The 6,804-nt window shown below is 41.1% G+C and overlaps 1 long non-coding RNA gene across 1 annotated transcript; it reads left to right on the top strand.

Moving 5' to 3' along the window:
- Positions 1 to 459: 459 nt before the first annotated feature.
- Positions 460 to 5,590, top strand: LOC119882679. Its single transcript, XR_005440537.1, has 4 exons — positions 460 to 1,480; positions 1,587 to 2,964; positions 3,055 to 3,195; positions 5,507 to 5,590. It is a non-coding gene; the product is annotated as an uncharacterized LOC119882679 (long non-coding RNA).
- Positions 5,591 to 6,804: the final 1,214 nt, after the last annotated feature.

Raw genomic sequence — 6,804 nt, 5'->3', positions numbered from 1 at the left:
ACCTTTAAGAAGTGTCATGAGGGAGAGAGTGGTGTGGGATTTGACTGGAAGTCAAATATGGGCATCGTCAACATTGCTTGACTTGCCAAAATGTGGGGATGAAACCACACAGGGGTTGTCTGGAGAGCCAGGATTTGTCACAAGTATGAGGGGGATTTTGCACAATTTGGAAAGAGAAACAAATTAATACAGCTATTAAAGCTCCATTGTGATTATTTATCTAAAGCACAATTATCTAATGTTCCCTTTCTTTTCTCTCTAATAAAATGTTTCTCCACGAGCACATTGCCGCTTTTCCTTGTGCGTACAGGAACGCGCCACTAGGAGGCTGACTTGTCCCACGCTACCCATCTACCATTGCTCTGCTGTATCCGGGTAAAGGAGGCAAACGCAGAGCACGGACCTAATTGATTGGGTCAAGGTTTGGATGTCAACAGTGAGACGACGGTTTAATCCCGCGCTCACAGTGAGCTGAGCGCCTGAGAGGAGCATCTGAAGGCTTTTCTCATTGATGTCGAGCTCCACTTCACCCCCTCTCACGGTTTGACGTTGGAGGAGGAAATAGGTTTGACTAAACTCCAGAGATTGTGTGGCGGGGGGGCGGGGGGGCTCTGCAAAGAATAGCTTAAGCCGCGGAATAAAGACAAAGAACTTAATTTGAAGTCATGGTTGCCCTGTATTAGAGGCGTGATGTGCTTCTTTAGTGCTAGGCATGACCAAAAAAGTTCTGAGGTAGACAGAAAAGGAGGAGGAAGGGGACATATATGGAGAAAAAGAGACTGGTCTTATGATGAGTCGAGGCACGTATCTCCGCTCAACCGTGTCTTTCTGGGCTTCGAGCTCGCAGCTGCAGCGGCGGCTATTGAATTCAGATGCGGCCTGTCTCTCCGCTCCGGCCGCTACAGGTGGAAATGCTCTTATCAATACAGACTGTCCGAGGCTGACTGCGGGCCGATCCGTCTCATTGATGATTTTAGGTGCCCATGCCCTCCCTCTCCTCCCCGAGGAGCCCATTGATTAATGTCTGGGTCACAGTGGTATTTCCATATTGATACCTCGATTGATGACGGCGCCCCAGGAACAAGCCGTATTGACCAGCTGGAAAGTGATACGTTTCAAACTGTTTGGCGGATGTATTTATGCATAATGACCATAATTAGGAGGATAGACATGTGGTGGAGGCAAAGGAGATGTAGGTGAATGATCCAGCACCTGTATCCTGGGAGCAAATCACATCAATAGTCCCACAATAACAACAACAACAACCTGTTATACTTCCACCACTACTAATGTACATTTTATCGCTATTAACTGGGATAAAATATAGTGTGACTGTTAGGAGATGATAGCAGTATTGTACTTCATGGCATTATTATTTATTTATTTTTACCATTCCTAATTAACCTATAAGATAAGATGAAACTTTATTGATCACCAGGAGGAAATGAAGTATTACAGCAGCACAAAACACACCAGTGAGGTAGGTATAATAAGATAAAAGTTATTAGAAAAAAACACATACAAATAAATAAAAAACAGAAAGCTTTATGAATACATTTCATACTGTATGTGCATTGTTTCTACAGTATTTACTTTCCTCAAGGTCAGTTGTTCCAAACCTGGGAGACCAGACCTCCACAGGTGTCACAGTGTAAATCTGAGGGGTCGTCAAATGATCAACAAGGTAGGGAAAAAAATAGAAACAAAACATAAAAAATATACTATACTAATGTTTCTCAAATCTTTTTTTTTTTTTTTCATGGAAGAGTTTCACCATCTCCGGTAGTTCAAACACTAGTAAAGGGAATCAGTCTGAGAGAGGAACCTAACTGCTCATGTGACAAGGAGTGCATGTGCGGTGGTTAAATGGTCTACAAATATGAGGTCATGTTAGGTTTCATTCTGGTCAGCAGTTTTTATCAGCTGCAAAACATGACTGTACAGAACACACCTCGCAATCAGTACTTTGATAGTTGAGTTTTCAAAGCAACATGAGACTACTAACAGAGATTCAAACATGAAAATTGTGACATATTCCAAAATCAGAAAACAAAACTCAATAATAACAACTCTCATAAGGATAGACCTACAGTAGTCTACAAAGGTTCAGCAAGTGTTGCTAATTGGCATGCAACCTAATGTGACCTTTTGTAGCTGTGTTTACAATGGCAGTTTACTTATTTTAAAGGATTTTTTTAGATGTTTACATGGCTTTGTCTGCTCCTTACTGCTATGTAATCATATTCCTGTGATATTTCCACGCTATCTTTCTAAAACTGGCTAGTTCTTCTTCATCGGGTCAAGTGTACACACTGCATAATGCAGAACAACTCCACAGAGAGCCCAGAGTTGTGAACTCAATTTTGTAGACACCCTAATTTAAAGGGCTGCAAGATAACAACATGATTCGGTGGGACTTGTTCTACTTGTTGAGGAGATTACTTTGGAGGCAGAGGGCAGTGTGTGGCGATGATAGTGAGAAAAAAATAAAGCGTTGAGCAGAACGGATCCAACTTTACACTTTTAGGGTCAGTGGTCAAAATGAGCACTCGGCCTCCAGTCCCCTGGACATGGATCAGGGGCCCTGACGTATATCTGCTGATTACATCTCCTGAAGTGGAAAACATGCAAATAATAAATGTATGAGCAACGTGCTTGTTTTTTTGCTTGATTAATTATGCCGTTTAATTCCAGATCCACCATGCCGCTCCACCGTATAATTTCCCAGTGGTCTTGGCTGTTTCTTCTCTCACATGCGCTCTCTCCTTTTTTTTCCTCATTGCAAAATGAATCATGGATCTCACCGTCTGTACCCGGGGGAGAGCGGCAAGTTGGCGAATGGGCTGACCAATCATGAGCATCAGAGGCAGACACACAGAAGGAGGGAGCCTTTTGTTATCTGCTGCACTCATCAAGTTAGAAGACAACTACCGATTTGGCCTGAAGAAAATTAAAAGATGAATTGTAAGGAGACAAAAAACCCAACTTTATCTGTGTTTATCTGTTTTCTCTCTCTTACATTAAATCTCCTCTTCCCACCTCTTTGCTCTACAGCTTATCCAATCAGAGTGGCCAGTGTGTGTTTATCTGAGTGGGTGGCAAAGTTTCAGCGCCATTCATAATGTCAAGTGGGACCATGACTGCTCTTCTATTCCCAGCCTGGCCAACCCTCTCTCAGCCTCCTGACAGTTCCAGGTTAGCCCTCTCTTCTCTCTCCCCTGGCCCTCCTCTTCTCTCCCCTCCGTCTTTCCTATCCAGCTCTCCCAGGGGCCCCAGTGAGAATACTGCTCAGATCCAGGCCTCTGAGCCCCAAAGCCGGCCCTAATCCTCCACATCGATCGCCCTGAGAATTTCCTCCCCAGCACAGCAGGCCTCGCTCCCCGGCGCTCACACTTCTCGACCCCAAACAGCCAGCACTTCTCAGTTAGAGCGAGACAGAGAAAATAGAATCTGGCACATTACCTGTGTCTTCTCAATAGAGGGGTCTTGTTGATGTGATATGTGTTATTAAGTCTCTTGATAGCACTGGTGTTTTTGCCTCTCTAAATTCAGTTAGATATTACAGTGATCGGCTTGATGAACATCTCTCAGTGTTTCAAATTGAGCTGTCTATAAAGTCAGCACAAGTTGCAGTGAGAAAACTGGTCTATATCTCTTTGCCATTGTATCCTTCTACAATCAAGGGATACTTGTACCCCTGGAGGTAGCTACTTCTGCAGTTTCCAGCACTTGGAAAGGTTGCAGAGCAGCTAAACTAATTTGAAAAATACAAAATGAAACCTTATATTGCGAGTAGGACTGATTAGCAAGTGGGCAGAAAAGTCTAATCAGCTAGTTTAAAGTAATGGGTACATGGTTGAAAAAGTAAGCTAAAGGTTAAATGGTGAAAATAGATAGCTAAGAGTATTGGATAAACACCTAATATAGTTGGCTAAAGGTAATAGATGAAAGGTTGAAAAAGTTAGCCAAAAGTAAATCATATGGTTGAAATAGTTAGCTAAAAGTAAATCATATGGTTGAAATAGTTAGCTAAAAGTAATTGATGAAAGGTTGAAATAGTTAGCTCAAAGTAGTAGATATAGTTGAAATAGTTTTTGAAAATAATACATAAATGTTATATATAAATGTAATAGTTAGCTATAATTAACTGATATGTTTGAAATGGTTAGCTAAAAGAAGTCTAATTGATATGCTTAAAATAGTTGGCTGAAAGTAAATGGATACATGGTGAAATAGGTAGCTAAAGGATAAATGGTTAAAATAGATAGTTAGATGGATTGGCTGTTAAATTGCATGAAAATGTTTTATATAATAAATACATTCAATTTAAAATCAATTCAGATTTCGATGAAGGGAAAGGGCTGTGGGGTTACATCAGACAAAAAGGTTAAAATAAGTTTGAATAATACAGTTCATTTTTGAAAACAGCTACCCTCTGAGAAAAATAAAACACAGATCTCCTGGTGTAAGGATAGGCCATATTTCTATCCATCATGCTGATGAAGATAGAGTAATGGAAGGTGGTGTATGCTATAAAACTCTGCTGGAGGATGAGAAAGCATCATTACTGGAGTCCTCCTGGGAAGGCTCCCAACCAACAGGCTATCCCGCGAAACATACTTGTTCATAATTTATTTACGCGGCAAGCTTCCCCTGGACTCTGCTGTGTGTTTTACTGCAAGTGTGGAGGTTTTCGAGAGGTATTTTCCTCTATCTCTGTCTGCTTGTGAACAAGAGCAGCAAGGCAATGTATCCAGTACAATAGTAGATGATTAAACTTCATGCTTTATTAACACATTTTCTGTGTGGCTGGCATGCTAAGTTCACCCCAATCATGAATGAGAGGGGGAAAATCTGGAACATTTGGCCCTGTTAAAATGCAGCTCTGTGGACCAGTTAGAGCATCTCCGTCTATACTGGCATTTAAGAACCAGTACAGATGGTTATGTATCAATACTCTGTTTAAACAAGGCTTGGAGCCACATTTCTAAATTAGCCCCAGAGATATGGCAAAATCTTTTTCCAGTTGTTCATGGTTAAATTTACAAATTTGGTTGAATTGTAGTTCAGTGCATCATCACAATATATGAATGCATCCTTTATCTGCATTTGGATTTTATTGCTAGATTCAATCTCTCTTTCTCTTCAGCCTCTCTATACTTTTAATTCATTAGCTTTTTTCTACCTGAGCTGACCGCATACCCTTAGCCTTCTCACACACATACACACACTCTATTTTTGCAGCTTTTCCATCCATCTCCTGACTCCCAGCTCTCTATACTTCAGTGCCTCGCTCATTCCTCTCACTCCTCTCCTTCCTTGCCCTTTCCTCATGCCTGTTTCCTTCCTTCCCTCACTCTCTCTTCCCATTTTACCCTTGCTCTGCCTGCTCTCCTGTCTGCTCCCTCCCTCCTTCCCCTCCTTCCCCTCCTTCTCTCCTCCATCCCTCTTTCTCTTTATTAATTTATTGGGTTGTTATTCTCCTTGCCTGGCCCTGCTAATGAAGGCAGGATGCAGATGAGGGCGAAGGTCATCTCCGTAGCGATCGACCCCACAGCCCCGCAGCATGGCACTCTGACTGGCACAGGTCAGTGGCAGTTGTCAATCAAAACACGCACATGCATGCATGTACTCACACAATATTACTAAAATAAATTCATACACAAGGATATGAGCTATGCTATTTTACAATTAACAATTTATAATTAGCCATACAAATTCAGATGCTTTGGAGCACATACTTTGACAGTCTCATGTGGTGATGGTTCCCAACCTTTTTCGTTTAGAGCTTTGTGCATGTCTTTGAGATTGTCAGCAGCTTCACCAGATAGATTTTTCCTTCTAAGATTTTTGCATTTTAAAGACTTGAGGATGTATAACTGTCCAGAATTCTACAAGAAAAAAGTAAGACTATAGAATAGTAAAAAAACAACAACAAAAAAGAATTTTGAGTTGTGGAAATAAACTCCAGTATTGCCAGTATTGGACTACATTAATTTTAACTAACTAAGATTTAACTTAATGAATTGAAAGTATTATGTAATGTCTGTCAGTTGGTTGATCCACATCTTTGATCCAGACTAAAATATCTCAACAACTATTTGATGGATTGCTATGACATTTTGTACAGACATTGGTGCCCACAGACTATTAAAGACTTTAGTCCTCTGACTTTTTCCTCTAGCACCATCATGAGATAGGTAGATATTTGTGGTTTTGGGTGAAATGTCTCACTATTAGACAAATTGCGATTTTAACACACACATTTATTTCTCCCCTCAGGTTGAAAAGTAGCCATTTTGGTGATTGCACCATCGTCATGTAAGCATTTCAGTTTGTCAAATATTTTGGTTTATAACTGAATACCTGCAAAGCTGACATTCCCATAAACCTCAGCTGTGCTTTGCGTTTGGTGCTAATTAGGAAATGTTAGCATGCTTACATGCTAAAGTAAGAAGGTGAACCCGCTAAACATTATACCAGCTAAACTGCAGCCTGTTCTATTATCATTGTGAGCATGTTACCAGGGTGACATCAGCATTTAGCTCAAAGCCTCGTGCAGTACAGCCTCATTAAACCGCTAGCTCACTGAGCTGGCTTGTTTCTTCTTTACTATCTTGTTCATCATAATGCGACCCTTTAAGGGGTCCTGACGGGACCTGATGGGAACTACTGCCATATAGAACATCAAATGTGTCCCAAAGGCATGACCCCAACACATATCCATACAAATATACGCAGAGTCTTTCAATCTTTCATTAGCACATACGTTTCCGTGCCCACAGGTTGAAGTGTAATAGCATG

The sequence above is a fragment of the Micropterus salmoides genome, unplaced genomic scaffold (assembly GCF_014851395.1).
Source record: "Micropterus salmoides isolate LMB-PRFRI ecotype aquatic unplaced genomic scaffold, ASM1485139v1 Ms_hic_scaffold_3, whole genome shotgun sequence".
NCBI lineage: Eukaryota > Metazoa > Chordata > Actinopteri > Centrarchiformes > Centrarchidae > Micropterus > Micropterus salmoides.
This window is presented reverse-complemented; position numbering and strand designations above follow the sequence as displayed.